Here is an 18,494-nt window from a genome sequence, read left to right as displayed (position 1 = left end):
TGTTACAAGTTGAAAGCAACCGCTGAAACTTAATCTTCTTTTGTGTTGCTTCAATGCTTTTACTATGAATTATTGCTTTATGAGTTAACTCTTATGCAAGACTTAATTGATGCTTGTCTTGAAGTGCTATTCATGAAAAGTTTTTGCTTTATGATTCACTTGTTTACTCATGTCATATACATTGTTTTGATCGCTGCATTCACTACATATGCTTTACAAATAGTATGATCAAGATTATGATGGCATGTCACTCCAGAAATTATCTGTGTTATCGTTTTACCTGCTCGGGACGAGCAGAACTAAGCTTGGGGATGCAGATACGTCTCCGACGTATCGATAATTTCTTATGTTCCATGCCACATTATTGATGTTATCTACATGTTTTATGCACACTTTATGTCATATTCGTGCATTTTCTGGAACTAACCTATTAACAAGATGCCGAAGTGCCGATTCTTTGTTTTCTGCTGTTTTTGGTTTCAGAAATCCTAGTAAGGAAATATTCTCGAAATTGGACGAAATCAAAGCCCAGGGGCCTATTTTTCCACGAAGCTTCCAGAAGTCCGAAGACGAGACGAAGAGGGGCCACGGGGTGGCCAAACCCTAGGGCGGCGCGGCCCCACCCCTGGCCGCGCCGGCCTATGGTGTGGGCCCCCCGTGCCGCCTCTTGACTTGCCCTTCCGCCTACTTAAAGCCTCCGTGACGAAACCCCCAGTACCGAGAGCCACGATACGGAAAACCTTCCAGAGACGCCGCCAACGCCGATCCCATCTCGGGGGATCCAGGAGATCGCCTTCGGCACCCTGCCGGAGAGGGGAATCATCTCCCGGAGGACTCTACGCCGCCATGGTCGCCTCCGGTGTGATGTGTGAGTAGTCTACCCCTGGACTATGGGTCCATAGCAGTAGCTAGATGGTTGTCTTCTCCCCATTATGCTATCATTGTCGGATCTTGTGAGCTGCCTAACATGATCAAGATCATCTATCTGTAATTCTATATGTTGCGTTTGTTGGGATCCGATGAATAGAGAATACTTGTTATGTTGATTATCAAAGTTATATCTATGTGTTGTTTATGATCTTGCATGCTCTCCGTTACTAGTAGATGCTCTGGCCAAGTAGATGCTTGTAACTCCAAGAGAGAGTACTTATGCTCGATAGTGGGTTCATGCCTGCATTGACACCTGGAACAGTGACATAAAGTTCTAAGGTTGTGTTGTGCTGTTGCCACTAGGGATAAAACATTGATGCTATGTCTAAGGATGTAGTTGTTGATTACATTACGCACCATACTTAATGCAATTGTCTGTTGCTTTGCAACTTAATACTGGAGGGGGTTCGGATGATAACCTGAAGGTGGACTTTTTAGGCATAGATGCAGTTGGATGGCGGTCTATGTACTTTGTCGTAATGCCCAATTAAATCTCACTATACTCATCATGATATGTATGTGCATTGTCATGCTCTCTTTATTTGTCAATTGCCCAACTGTAATTTGTGCACCCAACATGCTGCTTGTCTTATGGGAGAGACACCTCTAGTGAACTGTGGACCCCGGTCCAATTCTCTTTACTGAAATACAATCTACTGCAATACTTGTTCTACTGTTTTCTGCAAACAATCATCTTCCACACAATACGGTTAATCCTTTGTTACAGCAAGCCGGTGAGATTGACAACCTCACTGTTTCGTTGGGGCAAAGTACTTTGGTTGTGTTGTGCAGGTTCCACGTTGGCGCCGGAATCCCTGGTGTTGCGCCGCACTACATCTCGCCGCCATCAACCTTCAACGTGCTTCTTGGCTCCTCCTGGTTCGATAAACCTTGGTTTCTTTCTGAGGGAAAACTTGCTGCTGTGCGCATTATACCTTCCTCTTGGGGTTCCCAACGAACGTGTGAGTTACACGCCATCAGGCGTCTCTAGAAGGTTTTCCGTATCGTGGCTCTCGGTACAGGGGGTTTCGCGACGAAGGCTATAAGTAGGTGGAGGAGATAGGTCAAGGGGTGACGCGAGGGGCCCACACACTAGGCCGGCGCGGCCAGGGCTTGGGCCGCGCCGCCCTAGCGTCTGGCCACCTCGTGGCCCCACTTCGTATCATCTTCGGTCTTCTGGAAGCTTCGTGTGAAAATAGGCCCCTGGACGTTGATTTCGTCCAATTCCGAGAATATTTTCTTACTAGGATTTTTGAAACCAAAAACAGCAGAAAACAGCAACTGGCTCTTCGGCATCTCGTTAATAGGTTAGTGCCGGAAAATGCATAAATATGATATAAAGTATGCATAAAACATGTAGATATCATCAATAATGTGGCATGGAACATAAGAAATTATCGATACGTCGGAGACGTATCAACCGCCGATGCGTCGCCACCCGACACCGCCTGGAGGCCGGTCGTCTGCGCCACACGCCGCCGACCACCACCGCTCGACGCCGCACACCAAGTGCTCGACGGAATGCGTCACCACCGTTCGGGCTGCCGATGGCCTTCATGATGACGATGCTGGCGTGGAGCGTGGCGGACTTCGGCAAGTTCATGGGCGCGGAGCTGCCCCACACCAGGGCCGCCGTGCGCTGGGGCGCCGACTACCTCCTCAAGGCCGCCACCGCCACGCCGGGCGCGCTGTACGTGCAGGTGGGCGACCCCGGGCGCGATCACGCGTGCTGGGAGCGGCCCGAGGACATGGACACCCCGTGAGGCTTGTACCGCGTGGACGGCAACAAGCCCGGGTCCGATGTCGCCGGCGAGATGGCGGCCGCACTGGCCGCGTCGTCCGTGGCGTTCCGCGCGGCTGCTCCACGCCACCATGGCGGTGTTCGAGTTCGCGGACCGGCACCGCGGCTCCTACAGCGACTCCCTGAGCGCGGACGTGTGCCCCTACTACTGCTCCTACTCCGGGTACCACGACGAGCTGCTGTGGGCGGCGTCGTGGCTGCACCGCGCATCGAACAACGCGATGTACATGGTCGCTGTGAAGCGGCGGAGCACGTGTACGAGCACGCGATCGTAGAACATAGGAGATGCTTCGTAGAACAGATGCCACAGCTTCGGCTCGCCGGTCGGCAGCACGTCGCCCTCCATCACTATCGCCGCCTTGTCAAAGAACCTTAGCATCATTGAAGAAATAACAGTTAGTTCATTAGCGAGCTCGTTCAGCTTGCTAAATTATTGTCAATAGCTTGCAGCGCCGCCATACCAACATAGGAGATGCCGGCTAGTAGCAGCGCCCCGAAACCTCGCGTGGGAACATTGGAGCCACCGCCGATGCCACCTCCCTAGAAATGCTATTGAAATGTGCCGATGCCACCGCCGTCGATGCCACCGCCCTACTTGGATGGGGGGCTTTGTATCGTTGTTACTGTTTTATAGCTTTCAACAAATGCTTGCTTGTGTTATTGTTTGGCATATATATTTCAAAAGGAGGGCATATGTGTTTGTATTTCACAGGATTATGCTATTAATTGCTTTCTTAATTTTGCAGTGACATTGAGGTATGGAGGACGGCACCTTCGTCCGAGATGAGGAGGGGGAAGAAGGGGTGCAGAAATTGATCTATGATACTGCCCGTGGTACGGAACCCGATGGAGATGACAACGAGTTCCAAGACTTTCTGAATGATTTCGGCGAGGGACGTGAGTCTGAACAAATTAGAAGAGACAACGAAGTGTCCATCACAAACTCCGGCGATGTGTATATTTATGTTTCAATTAGTCTATGTTCATCCCTAGATGCATTCATTTATTTGTATTGCACTTATTAACGAATATTTTTTTTCTTTTAGCCTTCTGGATCATCGAGCAAGTCTGTTAGAACAAAACGAGGCCCGATGCAACTGCTAAAGGGAGAGGGCAGGTTAGCCCTCACGGCATTCAAGGCTAATGGTGAACCAGAGCATCCCAAAGAGTTTTGCCGCAAATTTACAAGTCAAGCCGGAGTTCTTGTTAGGGACCATGTACCGATCAGCATTCAAGAGTGGCATATGCCGAAGAACGCGGAGAGTAGTGCTAGTTATGTCAACGACACGATAAAAAAATTTCTTTGGGACACGCTACTGACAAAGTTCAGCCTACCGGAAGACATGACGGAAGGCCAGAAGAATAAAGTCAAGGAATGGACATGGAAGAAGATGGCCATACAATTCCAGACATGGAAGAAAAATTTATGGGACAAATATAAGAATGAAGATCCAGTATTCGATGATAATCTAGTGAAGATAAAAGATCACTCGCCCGCATTTAAGAGGTATAAGAAATCGTCTACTTTTGTGTCCCGATCGATCAAAAATACCGAAAATGCTTCAAAGAAGAAACTTCCGCATCATTTGGGGTCAGGTGGCTACAAGAGTGCCATTCCGAAGTGGACAACGTTTGAAAATAAAATGATGAACGCAGGAATCACTCCACAGACATGGGACTGGCCCGAACGGTCCAAGTTCTGGTTGTTCGCTCATGAGGCAGGGTTGGAACCAAAGACAGGGTTGATCATTGCGCAGGGAAAATGGAAGGAAAAAATTGAGGCAATCGTACCGAAGCTTGTAGATGCAATTGACAAGGTCAGAAAGGGAGAGTACATTCCCGATCGAGAGAATGACGAGCTGACACTCGCTCTGGGGAATCCTGAACACGTTGGAAGGGTACGAGCTCGCCCAGGTCTCACCATGAAAGAAGCGTGGCCGGACAGCGCTGACACTTATAGAAGCCGTTCGCGAAAGAAGAAGAAGGACGCCGACACGTTAACGGAATTGTTAAATAGAGTGGAGGCGCTTGAGAAAAATCAGAAGGCACCTGATCAGCCGCTGTTTCTACAGGATCCACAAGCCGATGCTGCCCCATCTCAGCGAAGAAGCAGTGTCGATTCCTCGCATCTTGACGGATGTGGAGGAAGCTACCCTGTGGATTATGTCACGGAGAAGACAGATAGCGCACTACATATGTTATTCAGGACCGCGTCCATTAAGGTGGCGGTCGGCTATGTGTACTCAAGTGAAGATGGACCAATGCACCATCATATGCCCATTCCACCTGGCTGTGTTCGTGTCGGGGTGGATGAAGTTGTTCCGGGTTTTGAAACAGTGGAGCTTGATATTCCTAGAGGTGAAGATGAGAGGACACTGGCCGATGTCAAGCACGGTTTCACCCTATGGCCGAAGAAGTACGTCGTCCTTTTGCAAAGGTCATCAACTCCTATACATGAGCAGCAAATGCCATTGACTCCTCCTGGTAGTAGTCCTCGTGAGCAGCCAAGTCCACACCTACCAGAGAGGGACCCCAGCGTGAGTCCACCATCTCGAGATCCTCCGCGTAAGACAACGTCCGTTAAGTGAAACGGTACGCCACCCAGGAAGAGATCTAGAAAGGAGAAACCACAGCCGCCCATTGAGAAGTTACCTTGGGAAAAAAGCGTCGAGGAAAACAGGGAAGCCGTTGAGGCCGAGGTGAAAAAAAATTTTGCACCGAAAGTGCCAGAGATACCTTTCGAGAAGACACTAGATCCGGTGAAAGTTGTGCGTACCATTGAGAATCTATATGACCCTGTACCATCGCTGCCATCTGAGCATAGGCGTTCTATTGAAAGGTCGTATGACAAGATGATCGAGGCGACAAAACCCGTTCAATCGGGTATCAGGGAGATAAAAGGGATACACCAAGTCTACCAGCTCGGACAACAACCCGTTCAATCGGTCGCCCCTCTCAAGGTGTTTGACGGGAAGCCTGTTCAAAGTTCTCGACAAGACACAACTGATTACACCTTTGCTGAACGAGCATATCAATTTGTTCAAGGGAAAGATTTGGTCGAGAATCTCAGGAAGCTACCAACATGTATGTGTAACTAGCATTCGTGGTACCTTAATGCCTCAAAGGAAGGGATCGAGACTACCATGATGCGAGTTAGGGAAGAGCACTACTTCCAGGAATACTGTGTGAACGTTGACTTCAACGAGCTTTTCCAGTTATACAATTTCCGGGCCCTCGACAAATCTATCATCAGTTCCTATTGTCTGTAAGTGATTTATTTAATTTGAGAAGTCTTTAGCTCAGCTCGTTCATTGTCTGCAGATTATAATCTTTTGTGCGCTATATTATGCAGATCGAAGATGCTTGAATACAAAAGGGACGAAATCACGGACATTGGGTTCATTGACCCGCACACAATGGATGTTAAAACCATAGAAGATCCCCTCTATAACAAGGATACACCGGAGACTTTGCTAAGGTTTTTGAAGCGACAATGTGACAAAAGGCTAATAATTTGTCCTTACAACTTCGAGTGAGTCTTACTGTCTTATAACACATTATATTTTGCTCACCGTATGTCAAAATTTTAACTAATGACTTATATATATGACACTACATATTTAAACCTGCGTAGGTTTCACTTTATTCTACTCGTCATCAATATGCACATTGGAGAAGTTGAAGTCTTTGACTCACTAAGCAAAAAATTGGAACTATACTTGTCTTGTTATTTAATGCTCAAAAGGTAATTTTAATTCTTATCGGTTTGTTTCGTTAATTTCCTGCTATGAACTAATTGATAACTCTTTTATGCATTTTCTTTTGTCGGGCAGCGTATGGGAAACTTTCATCAAGGAAGATAAGTCCCAGGAATGGACACCGAAGCTGCGATGGCGTGCGAAAGTAAGTAGTACTACCTAGGTCCACACACCTTTAATTATCATACTTGACTATTGTTTGATTGAATTATATTCTTCTAAAGAAATGCCCGCAACATCCAGAAGGGACTGATCTCTGTGGATTCTACGTTTGCGAGTACATCCACAGAATTGTCAGCGAGAGAATGAATAATGAAAGAAATAAAGAGGTACGGAAACAATATTCACAAATTTGTTTTCTTATCATAAGTTGTGCTGAGTTTCAGTAATAGTTGTTTCATTGTGGTTTGAATATATATATATATAATTGGGGCACCATGGTGCCTGGGCACCAAACGTGTATTTCGTACATACCTGGAGTGTGCGTGTCTAAATTACACATACCTAAGGTTTACATACCTAGCATATACACATACAAGTTATACATACCTAACATTTACATACTTAAATACACACATGCAAGTTACACATACCTAACATATATATGCACGTATCAGTGTACGTACACCTTAGGTATGTATCACTTGAGTATGCATATCTTAGGTATGTATACCATAGGTATGTGTAACTTAGGTATGTATACCCTCAGGTATGCATAGTGCTATTTAATTTGCGATCTTATGCAATTACATGTGTGTTATATTATATGCACCAACTTGCTATGCCTCATCTTGATCTTCATGTACTACATAAACCCAAACACGTTTCTGGTGCATCGACGCGATATGAAACAAACCGATATCCCTAAACCCCTCCAAAAACCCTAAAACTTTAATTCTCTGCCGCGGCAGAGATTCATGCATATTCCCTGCCGTGGGTGGCAACCTTTGGTACCGGTTCGTATTACCAACCTGTACCAAAGCTCCTTGGCCCTGAGCTCTCCTGGTGGCCCACGTGGAGGCCCCTTTTATACCGGTTCGTAAGCAACCGGTACGAAAGGGGGGTTAGTGCCGGAAGTTTTATACTGGTTGCTCAACCGGTGCGAATGCCTCTCTGGAACCGGTATTGATGAGAGGTTTTCTACTAATGTACATGGCAGGTGGACAAGATTTGGAGGAAATAATTATCGTCCGTGTAGAAAGCAATATAGAATGGTGGTGACGTAACAGTTATGGCTTTCCTCTTTTTATGTTGTGCACCGAAGACGTAGAAAGAAATCAGGCCATGGCCGTCGCTAGCTCTGTCTTACGTGCTCATGCCTCCTCCTAGAGTCCTAGCCATTGTCTCGTTCGTATGCATCAGCAGATGTCGACGCGCAGGGCTCGCGGCCCACGGCCGCCAGTGCAACTCCACCATGGACTCCCAGTGGTGGTCTCCTATGCCGACGCATTGCGCGAGAATGGTGTTCTGCCTGTCGCCTTAGCCATCCCCGAGGGCGTCTAATGGATCGTCGACCATCGAGCTGCTCCCGGCGCGTGCGCTCCTTCCGGAAAGCTGATTCGGGCGGGGCAGTAGGCGGCATCGGCGGCCTAAACTCAGAAGCTACTGGCCTGCTCGTCTGTACGTATCATCATCGGGAGCAAGTTCAATGACCGGCCAATGTTCCTGGCGCTGCTAGGACGCGACAGTACGAATTAAGCTAGAATCATCGGCATAATGGTATTCTGCCTTGCAGCCGCCGGTCCGGCGTGCGTGGTACAGGGTCGACGTCGGAGGGGATCAAGGCGCAGACTCCTGTCGAAGGAGCTCCAACAGTGATACCCGTGTGCCCTGAGGCTACCTCCCACGCGCGTCATTGCACCCGCCTGTCGGCAGAAGTCAAAGGAAATCGAGGCAGGATTGTATGGAAGGAGCTCCAATAGTGTACGTCGCAGGAGATCGGTCCACGACGGTTTGGTCGCACATCGTGATGACGATGTCGTGCATGATACCCATGTAGGCCTGTTGATCGCCAAAACCCACCGTCGGGCAGCGGCCTGTCAACACCGTAGAGCCGGGAAGAGCCTAGAGCTGCGGCTGGCTGAGACCCCTCCGAGCGACGGCCCGCAATGCTCTTCTGGTCACACGCGGCGATGCGAAGTGCAAGGGCGTGCCACCTGACCTATACCTGGTCAGGAAGGTGATGGGGATGCCTCGCTTAGTTCCTGCATGGCATACACGTAAACATTAAATACGAGCCTCGATCGGCTCTCAGGTTATCCTGTGAATCGGCTCAAAGAGCCGATCCACCCATGATTCGTACGGGGTGCACGAATACTTGGTGATCCTGCTTGATCAAGATAAAGCTAATTAGATCTACGACGATTTTAGGGTTTTCACCGCATAATCGGATCATCCTACTCCAGGTTGGGCCTCGCGGCCACGCACGGTGCTCATAAGCCGATCCTAAACAAGGCCAAAGAACCAACAATGAAGTTGATCCGCGGAACATCCTGTTTAGGACTTGCGAACGCCACCCTACGTGCCACTGGATCCTCCCCCCCTTTGTAAGGCCTAACTATTGCAGATATTAAACTAATCCTTGCATAACAAGGAGCAATCGTAACGGATCAGATCTACTAAACGATGAACAAGCAGGGTGCCGCCCCCACACCTAAGATAGGCATGAGGACGGCTAGATATGCAAGGGTTGCACTACGTAAGCATGTTTATACGAAGAACAATGCTAACCCTAACACATCTATGATAACTACGTTGCCCGCCATCAAAGACGCTTCAGTACGGGCAACGCATGAACAACGTGGAGCTTGTGCTGCCTAGATCGCAAGATGCGATCTAGGCAGCATGTCGCTTACCTGATTGAAACCCTCGAGACGAAGGAGTTGGCGATGCGCCGAGATTGGTTTGTTTTTGGGGTGAACGTTGTGTTGTTGTTTATTCCATAAACCCTAGATACATATTTATAGTTCAGCGGACTTTCTAATTCGGACGTGCACCTACCGTGCACGAGTAAAACTCTAACTTTTAATCTAAAGATACGATCTACTATATTACAGATACAATGGGCAATTCAGCCCAATTTCGTGTATAAGGCCAATTCTTGTTTTTCCTTCCATGTATATCTTCAAGTCTTCCTCAATCGTGGCCCACCTCTGACTCGGTCAAATTCTGGTGATAACACATGCCCCCCTGGTTTTGGAATTGGTAATTCCAAAATCACTCTGTTTTCCTTCGTCGGGTCATGTCGTGGCAGAACCGTTGCAGTATCATGATGCCTTGCCTTCTCAACTTCTCCGCGTGGCACCACTTCCTCGGAAACTGCTGTGGCATTGAATTTCCACTATATCCCCTTTTATTTAACCGCCATGAACAGTTCTCCTCTGCATCCCCTTCGCATTAGCACTCCAAGAGGCCTCCTGTGCCACCATGTCTTCCTCCTCCTCTGCCCCATCGGATCTTGCCAGCCAGTCCTCCACGTCCCGCGAGCCGACGCCGGAGTACAACCCGGCGGAGGACCACGCGGCCAACACCCGCCGCGCCATTGCGGCCGGGGAGGAGTCTAGCCACGACTTCTCCATCTGGTCCGAGGACGACAAGTCCCTGACCGACGGGGAGAGCGACCTCCGCTTCCTCGCCGTTGGGGAAACGGAGGAGGAGAGCGATGACGACAACTTCTCCTGCGACTTCACCTCTTCCGAGGAGGAGGAGGAGCAGGAAGAGGAGGAGGAGGACGACGACGAGAGCTCCTCCGACGAGCCGCCGGCCAAGCGGTTCTGCCCTTGGCCGGGCAATCTTAGCGACTTCGACAGCGACGAGGACGACGCTGACGAAGAAGATGAAGACAACGAGGGCCCGGTCGGCGGCCGTTGGAGCGACGACGAGCCCGCCGGGAGCAGCGCCGATAGCGGCGACGACGGCGACGACGAGGGCAGTGATGGCCCATAGATAGGACCTCTAGAATAGGGCCAGTAGTAGTAGATGGGGCAATGTATCCCCTGGTGTTTCCTTTTGAGAGCAATCAGCTCTTCATGTAAGAAATCTCGCCTATTAATGAAGATCTCTTCCCCAATTTGATTTTGCCGATTTCTTCTTAGTTCAATTTAGCCGATTCCCTCTTCTACTGACCTTGCTGATTCGCCCCCTTTGCCAATGCGTAATAAACCGATAACAACGCATCGGTCCTTCGAAATTTGTCCCTTCCTTCTTCAACTGATGATTTTTTCTAATTCTGGCGGATAATGCAGAATCTTCAGGAAAACCTTGGAATTCTTCCAACCAAAACCAATGGTCCTTTTTAATACTCATCATCTGTGAAGGAGGCTGCAATGAAAAATCAGCCGATGGCACCCCCATCGGCTCTTTAAACAGAGTATCCACTAGGCCTGTTGCCCCCCGAGTCTTACTCGAGCCTGCTGCCCCCCGAGCCTTACTCGGGGCGAGAATGTCAGAGAGAATACGCCACAGCCGATCCTCTTTCTTCCTCCAACAGCCGATAATCTTCCATTTCAGCTGAACTAGCCCCAAAGATTGGAAATCCTTGACAAAGAGGTTCAGGAACCCGGATCGGCTCGAAGTAGCTGAAGAAGTTTCCATTGTTTTACTCACTCGAGGCAACAGAAGGTACCACCGTTGGCCTGGATCTGGTGGAGACTCGATAAAAATTGCATAAATCCACTAAAGTCGATGGCTGCGCATCGGCTGCCTCTCAATTCTAAAGTCGATGCCCTTGCATCGGCTGTAAAATTTTTTTTGTTTTTTTTTACTGGCCGATTTTCTCCTATCAGCCCCCAGTATTCATTGCACACATGTACCCCTGCATCTTGTTCATGTACCCCTGCATCTGTTCCCATATTTAGGTGCCCCCCGAGCCGAATCTGTTAAAGAATGGCAGATATCGGCTCTGTAATTCGCACGTCGGCTCTTGATAGGGTCAAAGGTGAACACAAATAGAACATGTGGTGAGGATAATTTTGGCCGATTGCTGGGATCGGCCTCCATAATGATTGGAGCGCTGACTGAAGGTTCCGTAATGTCCCTTCATAGACCTTTGGGGCCGATCACAAGGATCAGCCTCGCCAAGTTGCACGTCGCTTTGCTTCGACTACATGGTCAGGCCAGTGGATAAAACCAGCTTAACCCTTCCCTTTGTCACATCGATACGCTCGCAATCGTCCAAGTTGATGCCTGAGAGGGGTTCTTGGCCTGCTGCTTCCCATGCGTTCATGCCAGCCGTTGAAACTTCGGCTGAGTCGTCAGCTTGGACGACCTCTACCTCATTTCCATCCCACTGTATTATGCATTGGTGCATCGTGGAGGGAATACAGCAGTTGGCGTGGATCCAATCTCTTCCCAAAGAAGACAAAGATAACTGCTCGTGCTATCGACGATGAAGAACGTTGTAGGGATAGTTTTCCTTCCTACGGTCAGATCCACGTTCAGAACTCCTTGTGCCTCAGACGCTTGGCCGTTGAAATCGCTCAATGTTACGTTGGTCTTGATTAGATCCGAGCTAGAGCGTCCTAGCCGACGTAGCATAGAGTACGGCATGATGTTAACTGCCGCTCCGGTGTCCACCAGCATCTTATTCACAGGCCTCCCATCGATATATCCTCGTAAGTATAGGGCCTTCAGATGCCTGTAGCTCTTATCTCGTGGCTTCTCAAAGATAACCGGCCGTGGGCCGCAGTCAAGTTGTGCCACGGATGTCTCATCTAACCCTGGGGCACTGAACTCTGAAGGGAGGATGAACACCATGTTCGTTCCAGCCGATGTTTCATCATCGGCTCTCCTTTGTTTGGGGCGCCACTCCATTCTCCGTGGACGACCCTCTTCACCCAGGGCTCGCTGAACCTTTGCGGCCAGATCAGGCCGTGCCTTCCTTAGCGTGTGCAGGTATAACCTTTCGGCTTCCTCCAGGCCACGCAAACGTTGAACCCTGCGCTTTTGTGAACGGCTGAGTCCGTCAGGGCACCACCTTGGACGGTGGTACCTGTCTTCTTCTTCTTCTAGTCCTTCGTCTTCGGAATCCTCAAGATCTGCCCAACGAAGTGACTCAGCACGTTTGCTTGGTGGTGGGAGAGGCCCTAAGCGCTCAAACACAGACACGTTGGCTGCCTCCTTCTTCTTCTTGTTGCATTCTGGGCAATTGCCGATTGTGGGCAATCGGCTCATTCCTGAATCCCAGCAGTGTCTGAAGAAAGGGCAGTCCCAGTGTCTGGCGTTGTCATCTTGCTCCCTTAATGTGTTCGTGGCACGGCGCTCGTGCTCCTCCTCATCGCGATCCTGCCGACGATGTCTTCTGGCTTCTCTAGCCAGACGATCTCCTTCATCATAATTGGACCGTCGGCGTTGGTCATACTGACTCACATATTTGTTGAGGAGGTGATCAGAGAGAGGTCGTTGATATCTTATGTTCTTCACTTCTCCCTCTGTGACGTAGCGCTTGCCATCATGATGGAGCCGATCGCGTGGAGCGGCCTCCTCTGTATCCTTGCTATGAGAGCAGCTGCCCTCATCTCCATCTTTGCCAGAGTGGTTCCCAGATCCTACCATGTTGATGCTGAATGTGGGACCTGGCTGGCAGCCCTCGGGGTAGATGACTTCTACCATGTTAACGGCGGGGAAGGGCTGGGTGTCTACCTTCATGGCGTACTGGTTGAAAATTAAACGCCCCTTCTCTATCGCCGCTTGGATGTGCTGGCGCCACACCCTGCAGTCGTTGGTGGCATGGGAAAGCGAGTTGTGAAATTTGCAGTACGGCTTTCCGTTTAGCTCTTGCGCCGTGGGGAACTTGAGACCTTCAGGAATCGTCAACTGTTTCTCCTTGAGCAGGAGGTCGAAGATTTGTTCAGTCTTGGTCACGTCAAAATCAAATCCCCTGGGCGGCCCTGGTGGCTTTACCCATTTGCAGGACACAGGGGTTCCTCCCCGAGTCCATTCAGCCACTGCTACTTCTTGGTCTCCCGCAGGCACTTCACCTTCCTCTGTATCGACCATGACTACTGCACGCTTGAACTTGTCTTGGTACAGGTCTGGGTGGCGCTGTTCATATGCTGATAGTTTCTGAACCATGTGCGCCAACGAGGGATAATCTGCTTGGGAGGCCATGTCCTTGAGCTGTGTTGCAAGGCCAGCTACTGCCAACTCGACTGCTTCCTTTTCAGTTATACGAACCGAATAACATCGGTTCCTAAGATTCCTGAAGCGCTGGATGTACTCTGTCACCGTTTCTCCGCGCTTCTGACGTAGCTGTGCTAGATCGGCAATGCTAGACTCGGAAGCTTCTGAATGATATTGCATATGGAACTGTTCTTCCAATTGCTTCCAAGACTGGATGGAGTTTGCTGGCAAAGAGGTATACCATCCAAAAGCCGATCCTGTGAGGGACTGTGAAAAGAGCCTCACACGTAGCTGATCCGACACTGAAGCCGGTCCTAGTTGCGCCAAATATCGGCCGATGTGCTCGATGGAGCTGGAGCCATCTGATCCACTGAATTTGGAGAAGTCAGGGAGCCGATATTTAGGTGGCAGCGGGATCATCTCGTACTCGTCGGGGTACGGCTTAGAATAGCCGATTGCCCTCCTTTTCGGCATAATGCCGAACTGGTCTCTCAGTATGGTACTGATCTGATCCGCCGTGCTGGCTGCAGGAGATGCACTCTGAAGATTCGCCGGGGTGGCGTACTTAGCCAGCCATGTTTGCTTTTCCAGCTCTGAGCCACCTGCAGGAGCTGGGGTCTGGAGTTTCGTCGGGGTGGCGTACTTAGTTAGCCACGTCTGCTTCTCAAGCTCTGTCGCTGACGTTCCTCCTGTCTGCGCCGGAGTCCCTGACGTTGTGGCCTGGTTTGAGAGTGCCCAGTTGCCACAATCTGGCACATACGTGCACGCGTATCCTTGAGGGATCTCCTTAGGCGCCTCAGCCAAGAACTGGTGGTCACTAGGGTCACCACCGATCTTGTAGACGACGAATGCCGGTGTAGCCGGCACTTCAGGTGGTGCTGCCAACGCATATGGCAGCGGTGGACGGGACTGGAGTGGCAACTCTCCTTGGTGCGTCCCGAGAGCTGGTCCTGACGGCGAGTACTGGTGGCTCATGATCTCCTGGATCACGCGCAGAGCGAGACGCTCCAACACGTTGACCAAGTTTTCAGAGTGGCGGTGTAGCGAGTGAGCCACCAAGTAGTTGATCTCCTGCCGTAGGGCCATGGTGCGTTCCTCCGACGGGGCAGAGAGATCTATCCCATCGAGTGCACCTTGTGGTGAGAATCCCTTCCATCTGATGCCATGGGTACGGGTTCTCTGAAAAGAGCCGATGAGGTCGGCTTCGAGGGTGGCCTTGATCTCGTCATGTTTCTTCTTGAGCTCGGCAGGCAGCTCCTCGTAGGTGACTGGCGTGCCGTCCGTCGCCATCTCAGATGTAGATGGCGATGTGGTTGATGTAGATGATCGTCCCACCGGGCGTGCCAGAATGTGTTGATCGCCAAAACCCACCGTCGGGCAGCGGCCTGTCAACACCGTAGAGCCGGGAAGAGCCTAGAGCTGCGGCTGGCTGAGACCCCTCCGAGCGACGGCCCGCAATGCTCTTCTGGTCACACGCGGCGATGCGAAGTGCAAGGGCGTGCCACCTGACCTATACCTGGTCAGGAAGGTGATGGGGATGCCTCGCTTAGTTCCTGCATGGCATACACGTAAACATTAAATACGAGCCTCGATCGGCTCTCAGGTTATCCTGTGAATCGGCTCAAAGAGCCGATCCACCCATGATTCGTACGGGGTGCACGAATACTTGGTGATCCTGCTTGATCAAGATAAAGCTAATTAGATCTACGACGATTTTAGGGTTTTCACCGCATAATCGGATCATCCTACTCCAGGTTGGGCCTCGCGGCCACGCACGGTGCTCATAAGCCGATCCTAAACAAGGCCAAAGAACCAACAATGAAGTTGATCCGCGGAACATCCTGTTTAGGACTTGCGAACGCCACCCTACGTGCCACTGGATCCTCCCCCCCTTTGTAAGGCCTAACTATTGCAGATATTAAACTAATCCTTGCATAACAAGGAGCAATCGTAACGGATCAGATCTACTAAACGATGAACAAGCAGGGTGCCGCCCCCACACCTAAGATAGGCATGAGGACGGCTAGATATGCAAGGGTTGCACTACGTAAGCATGTTTATACGAAGAACAATGCTAACCCTAACACATCTATGATAACTACGTTGCCCGCCATCAAAGACGCTTCAGTACGGGCAACGCATGAACAACGTGGAGCTTGTGCTGCCTAGATCGCAAGATGCGATCTAGGCAGCATGTCGCTTACCTGATTGAAACCCTCGAGACGAAGGAGTTGGCGATGCGCCGAGATTGGTTTGTTTTTGGGGTGAACGTTGTGTTGTTGTTTATTCCATAAACCCTAGATACATATTTATAGTCCAGCGGACTTTCTAATTCGGACGTGCACCTACCGTGCACGAGTAAAACTCTAACTTTTAATCTAAAGATACGATCTACTATATTACAGATACAATGGGCAATTCAGCCCAATTTCGTGTATAAGGCCAATTCTTGTTTTTCCTTCCATGTATATCTTCAAGTCTTCCTCAATCGTGGCCCACCTCTGACTCGGTCAAATTCTGGTGATAACAAGGCCTTCGTCGGCGATGCCGATCTCCTCCCCGCCTCCTCCAATTAATTACACGGCAACATGTGATCACATACGGTCATCCTAGCTACGTCGAACTTGCTGATTCCTGCCGGCAGGAGTGGCGGAGCACCACCTCCTAATAGTAAATCACACGCCATCGGACTTGCTGATTCCTTGCAAGGTACTTCTCGGCATCCTCCGGTGACTCGACGGCTGGCCTGTCCATCCGCTCACGCGAGCTAACACTGTTGCGAACTTGCGATGTACGGACTAAACCACTAGTAGAGAAAAGGCCTTCCATCCTAACCCATTAGTCCCCAAATATTTTGACACGGGACTAATGGGGTCTTTAGTCCCGGTTCTCCTGGTGAACCGAGACTAATGCTTCAGCCCGGGACTAAAGGGTACCCTTTAGTCTCGGTTGGTAACACCAACCGGGACTAAAAGGCTATGGTAGGATGCGGCCGGCGCAGGCCTCTTTAGTCCCGGTTGGTGTTACGAACCAAGACTAAAGGGTAGTCTCGATTCGTAACACCAACAGGGACTAAAGGTTATTTTTCTGGTTTTACTCCGCATGCACTCTTCACCACCCCCCATGGATCGCCTTTTTAGCTCTGTAAAATAGAAAAGAAAATGATAGAAAATTCAAAAAATAAAATCTTTTGAGATTCTTATATGTTACGCAATCTACTATTAGGGAAAATTAACAAATTCGATTTTTCACTTATTTTGCAAAAAAGGTTTAAAAAATGGTAAAACCGCATTAACTTTTGCATACGACGTCGAAAAAAACGTATAATATATCAAAATCATCGTGGGAAAAAGTTACATCCGAATTCACCAGGGATTACCCGGTTAGCCAATTTTTAGATTCTCAAAATTCCAAATGAAAATACGAAAGCAGGAGGATTTTAGTTTTTGCTATAAATTACGGATTTTAAATTTTTATTTTTTTTAAAAATAAAATTATTAATTGCATTCTGCATAAAGATTACTATTACTTTTAACCAATTTTTAGATTTTCAATTTTTTAGGTTTTAGGTTTGGCAAAAAAAATTAATATTTTTTAAAAATACAAATTAAAAAGTTAATGTTTATTTATTTATTCAAGTTCATTATTACATCATTACTTTTGTTTGTTAAAAGAATTATTTGAAATTCAAACAATAAATAAATGTGACATCAACCAACATGTTAACAGGATTGATATAATAGTAGTATCATATACATGCGCGCGAAGCACTTGGATGCGGGACGGAATGAAACTCGGAAGTTAAGCGTGCTAGTGTGGGAGGATGGGTGACCGAGCGGGAAGTGTGACCACGAGTAAGTAATTTCACTAGAGATAATTGCAGTTAGACCCTAAACTATGTAAATAACTGAAATAATAGAAATTCTGAAAAATAGAAAAAAAAGAGGAAGTGAAAAATAATTAAAAACCTAAAAAAATTAACGAAATAGCCTTTAGTCCGGACCGGGACTAAAGGTCCTTCGCCCTGGCGCACGCCAGCCACCCACGTGGATGGACCTTTAGTCCCGGTTCGTAACAAAATCGGGACTAAAGGGGGGTCTTTAGTCGCGACCCTTTAGTCCCGGTTGCACCCTTTTTCCTCTACCCACGAGGAGGAGGCCACTTGAGGACTTGAGGTGGCGCGTAGACCTCCACGGTCGTCTCCAATGAGGCATCATCGAGAGCTCCAGAACCGCGTCCATGGCTGCAACAAAATATTTTCGATCTCGCGTGTATATATACCAGAGGGTGTTAGTTTAGGTAGGAAAGTCTAATCGGTACCGACGTGGAGTTGTTTATCGCAACGTTGTTGCTTCGACCGGGTTCGTTTCTTCCAGATTTTATTGGGCATTGGCCCAGGATGAATCGCTCTCTTTCCTTCGGATCCCGCTATGAACAGATACAGGCATAAGGCAGAAACTTACTAAACAAATAAACCATGTAACAAGCGATGTACCAGGTGAGACTGCGGGTTTATTTCACGTTTTTCAGGGACTAAACTTTAAAACGACGGACGAGGACGACGGAAACCCTTTTCGCTTTATTATTACTAGGAAAAATGCCCGCGCGTTGCTACGGTCAACGTGTACAAACTCAACGGGAACATCAATATATCCCAGTAACTCTGTTCCAGTTTACCATTTGCCCATTTTCTCCTTGTGCATAGTGCGACGGTTTCTTTCTATATAAAAAGTCTACTTGGAGAGTTATAAACTCTCGCTTTGTTTTCTACCGATATTTTGATGGGCTCTCTAATTCTTACTCCATGATTTCACTAATATTTATTTTCACAACAATCAAATAATGATACCAATTCATATAGTGGATGGAAAATACATTTAAATAGA

The 18,494-nt window shown here is 48.8% G+C and overlaps 1 pseudogene; it reads left to right on the top strand.

Moving 5' to 3' along the window:
- The window catches only part of LOC127339560 (endoglucanase 19-like), a 48,811-nt pseudogene extending 45,805 nt beyond the window's left edge, over nt 1-3,006 (top strand).
- Nucleotides 3,007-18,494: the final 15,488 nt, after the last annotated feature.

This window comes from Lolium perenne, chromosome 3 (genome assembly GCF_019359855.2).
Source record: "Lolium perenne isolate Kyuss_39 chromosome 3, Kyuss_2.0, whole genome shotgun sequence".
NCBI lineage: Eukaryota > Viridiplantae > Streptophyta > Magnoliopsida > Poales > Poaceae > Lolium > Lolium perenne.
Note: the sequence above shows the minus strand (reverse complement) of the source record. Positions and strands in the feature narration are given on the sequence as shown.